Below are 5,022 nucleotides of genomic sequence, written 5' to 3'. Positions count from 1 at the left end.
ATTATGATTGTAACCCACAGAAAGAGCACTAGGCCAGCTTACGTGAATGGGCCGCAAAATAGAAATGTGCCGAAATGTCCCTTTGTGTCCAACAGTGTAACAACTGTTGGAATGGCGCGGTTGATTTTTGTCAAGTGATACAGTCATTGTTTTGGTATACAGAACATCAGAATTTATTTTCATCACACTCGTGTAGAGTAGATTTGCTTCTGTTGGATAGCCAAACCAGTGTGGAGGTGGCAAGGAGAAAGCTGCGCTGACGGCTGCATGTTTTTTTATTCATCTTAATAATCTTATAGGGTCGCCCTTCAACTTTTTTCCCTCAAACTGATTTCCAAGGGAGCCCTTCAATTTTTAAGTCAAAAAGATTATCACATAAACATAAAAAGTAAATAATTGAACATAGGAGTAATAACCTATCGTATTAACTCAAAATAAGCTAAACACTAAGAACAAAAAATGATTAATTGCAGAAACTCATCACAACAACAATAATCATATGAATAGAACAGAACAAAACATAAACAAACTTCGAAATCAAACTCATTTGAAATAAAAAAAAAACAAAATACAGAAATGTGTACAGAGTGACAGCGTTTGGTGGAGCCAAGACTCGCAATCGCTTACCTGTGCAATATGGGACCAAATAACATTCTGCAAGATAACAACACCCGTTCACACAGACCATTGCAGACTACCTCCAGGATGCAGGAGAACAGTCTCAAGGTGGAATAATCAGAAAACAGATAACTAATGCCATAGAATGCCTAAATAAATCTAGGCTAACTGTCTCTGTACCTTTGACTGTAGAAACTTGGTACAATTGACTATAAACTCTACTTGACTTCGCTCTTGTTGTCTTCTTGGCCCCCGGCAAGACCCCAAATGCCTGTCAACATAGTGTGTCCATTTTGTAATTGGTGAAACCTGTTCCTCTGATTTTTTTCAGGTCTGTTTTTTTTCGGATTGGTTCAAGAAGAAAAAAAAATGTTTTGCACCCGTATGATGTACTGGTCCCTACACCTAGCTGTTGGTATACCATACTATGTGTGTTTAGTCCTATGTTCAACCTTCCTGGCCACTTTGATTTCATATGAAGGCAACTTTTTTTTTTGGCCAAACTTTTTTTTTATTCGCTCGCTCGCATCAGTTTTGGAGTTCCCAGAGGATGTCATCCATATAATCAAATCAACATGGCCTTACTGTGTATGAAAATGATGAAGAGATAGAATGTGCAAAAGAAGAAGCACGGTCCCACAAATATGCAAACAGCCAGGTGAAAATAACGATAAGTCAGCTAGTAATCAGTCCCAGACAGCAGCTGCCCCTGGTGCTGATAGTCCAAACCCCCATGAACCCCTGAGGAATCCCAGTGGTCAGCAGCAGCACGACTACACATCCCTGCTGCCTTATGAGCAATAACATCATTAGACGATGTCTAACAATTGGCTTTTACGATTACTCTGGATACAGTGATTGGCCCTGAGTAGGAGTCTCAATACCTATAAACAGTAAAGAACAACAGATTGTAGGTTTAATACAATAAACAATAATTGAATATGTGGTTAAAGATGATTTCCTATCAATGTACAAGTCCATAAAATGCCTACATTTAGAGTAAGGAACAATGATATATAGTTCCTACACATGTAGACAAAAGAGACAGAATGTTTTATAAAATGACACATAAAGAGTACCTGGGTTCAAGGAATTCTTATGAAGACAGTCACTTGGGACCATCAACCTACCCACACTAGTACATGTATAACAAATGTAGCATACATGTAAACATATTCATGGTAATCATGGTGATATAAACATCTTTCAAGCAAAAACAGAACCTGACCAATAACGCTGGAAAACATTTGATTTCAAAATGGATATTTTCCTTGTGGATTAACTATATCTGTTATCATATGTATGAACAAAAGCAAAAATTTTACAAACTGCGGAGTGGAATTTTGTAAGTTTTGTACCTTTCAGGAAGCATCGTGCATACCACATGGTAGGGTGACATGGATAGTTTAATTACTTAGTGGGCATAGTTTTAATACACGAACTTAAGTTCACGGTTAGAAGTTGTACTGTGCTGAAATTAACATTAGTAACAACTTCACTGTAAATATTTTTTAGTTTTGTAGAAAATTGACATCTTATATCTTATGTAATAATCCTCACTCTGGTAGTTCCTTTTTGAATTACTGAGTTATCAAATTACATACTTAAATTACATACAATTGCATAAAAATAGTTTAAAATTACATGTACATTCCTGGTAAAAAAACTTGGTTCAAATAAATTAGAGCTAAAAGTAATATGAAAAAAAAAATTGTTTTGAAACTGGCTTCTATTAGACACAGGACATCTTGCAATGTACCAAAGGCACAGCTATTACAAATTGCGGTGTGGAATTTACATGTATATAGAAATTCTGCAATCTTATAGATTAGTGTTTAGCTAAGTTGATACTTACTACATGTACACGCTAAGGGTGCCAGTGACAGTTGGTTAATTACTTGATGTGTATAGACTTTACTACACATACGGAAGTTAATGGATAAAAGATTTACTTTGCTGAAATTACGTCCCTAGGAACAACTTCACTGTAAAATCTTAAAATAATCTTTGTATGAATATGTTAGTGGATACTAAGGTACAATTTTGAAGGAGTGAGTCAAATCACGTAGATTAGATTCGTATAAAAAACTAGTTTACATGTACCTTACTGATGAAAGGACTTGTATAACATAAAGTCATAGCTAGCAGCAATGTTAGATGATTGATTTGAAATAGGCTCCTATGTTGTACACAGGACTGACATTTTCACAAGTGCAACTTACTTATGCTGTAGTGAATGAGTATGTGATGTTTACTTTGTATTGTTGTCTGTATCTCCCTGGGCAGTCACAGCCTGTTGTTGCCTTGCTGGCACATTTAATGTAACGTCACATTTAGAATAAATGCTGAATAATGAGGGTACCTGAACTGTGTTGGCCAAGTGGTCTCCAGCCTCTGTGTGCCTGTGGAGCTGGTGTGTCACTCTATAGGTCAGTTGTTGTATGGCCAGGTAATAGCTGAACATGTCTGGCCCTGGTAAACACACCTGTCCCTGGTGCTTAACACCATCCACACACAGGTAAACACACCTGTCCCTGGTGCTGAACACCATCCACACACAGGTAAACACACCTGTCCCAGGTGCTGAACACCATCCACACACAGGTAAACACACCTGTCCCTGGTGCTGAACACCATCCACACAAGTAAACACACCTGTCATTGGTGCTGAACACCATTCACACACAACAAAACACACCTGCCCTTGGTGCTGAACACCATCCACACACAGGTAAACACACCTGTCCCTGGTGCTTAACACCATCCACACACACAGGTAAACATACCTGTCCCTAGTGCTGAACACCATCCACACACAGGTAAACACACCTGTCATTGGTGCTGAACACCATCCACACACAGGAAAACACACCTGTCCCTGGTGCTGAACACCATCCACACAAGTAAACACACCTGTCATTGGTGCTGAACACCATTCACACACAACAAAACACACCTGCCCTTGGTGCTGAACACCATCCACACACAGGTAAACACACCTGTCCCTGGTGCTTAACACCATCCACACACACAGGTAAACATACCTGTCCCTAGTGCTGAACACCATCCACACACAGGTAAACACACCTGTCATTGGTGCTGAACACCATCCACACACAGGAAAACACACCTGTCCCAGGTGCTGAACACCATCCACGCACAGGTAAACACACCTGTCCTTGGTGCTGAACACCATCCACACACAGGTAAACACACCTGTCATTGGTGCTGAACACCATCCACACAAGTAAACACACCTGTCATTGGTGCTGAACACCATCCACACACAGGTAAACATACCTGTCCTTGGTGCTGAACACCATCCACTCACAGGTAAACACACCTGTCCTTGGTGCTGAACACCATCCACACACAGGTAAACACACCTGTCATTGGTGCTGAACACCATCCACACACATGTAAATACACCTTTCCCTGGTGCTGAACACCATCCACACACAGGTAAACACACCTGTCATTGGTGCTGAACACCATCCACACACAGGTAAACACACCTGTCCTTGGTGCTGAACACCATCCACACACAGGTAAACACACCTGTCATTGGTGCTGAACACCATCCACACACAGGTAAACACACCTGTCATTGGTGCTGAACACCATCCATACACAGGTAAATACACCTGTACCTGGTGCTGAACACCCCATTTACACACAGGCAAACACACCTGTCCCACGCTCCTTCACAGCGTCGTAATAAATTGTCTTGTTCCACTGAATTTATGTGTGCGAGTCTTTTATGCAATTCACTTTTTGGCCGCATGAGGACTACTAGCGGTTTGTTCGCAAAAACAGCCCTGGGACAGTGAGCGTATTTTTCTACGCAAAGTATGCTGGGAGGGCGGTAGTATCCTGGGGACGTGACTTGTTGCCGGGCAAAACTCCCTTCCGTGACATAACTTTCCTCTTTTGGCAATGTAGAGGGATAATCTTTACGCCCTCACAGCGCCACCAAATCAAGTACATTCTAAAGCTCCCTTTAGTATAACGTGTCACCATTGTGGCAACATTTTACTCCCTAAAATAGTAAGCTTGCGTCATGTTTTGGTCCGGTAACTGTAACAAAGTACTAGGGTTTCGCACATTGTGGCGTGCACACACTTACAACTTACGATGCAAAACAAAAATGACAGCTATGAATTCCATTGGCTTCATTTTGTTCAGCTTGTGGTGGATTGTGACTAATTAGCCCACGATCTACGAGCGTACACCTGTCCATTGTGCTGAACACTATCCACACACACACAAAAACACAGACACACACACACACACCAATGCACGTTCTTGGGATTGCCGGTCAAGTCATGGCCAGTAAAATACCAAATACTTGCAGTGTTCAGGATTGGAGCTAGGCTAGGACTGGATATATATGCACGGACACAC

The sequence above is a fragment of the Branchiostoma floridae genome, chromosome 15, assembly GCF_000003815.2.
Source record: "Branchiostoma floridae strain S238N-H82 chromosome 15, Bfl_VNyyK, whole genome shotgun sequence".
NCBI classification, from domain to species: domain Eukaryota; kingdom Metazoa; phylum Chordata; class Leptocardii; order Amphioxiformes; family Branchiostomatidae; genus Branchiostoma; species Branchiostoma floridae.
The sequence above is the reverse complement of the archived record's forward strand: the minus strand, read 5'-3'. Positions refer to the sequence as shown.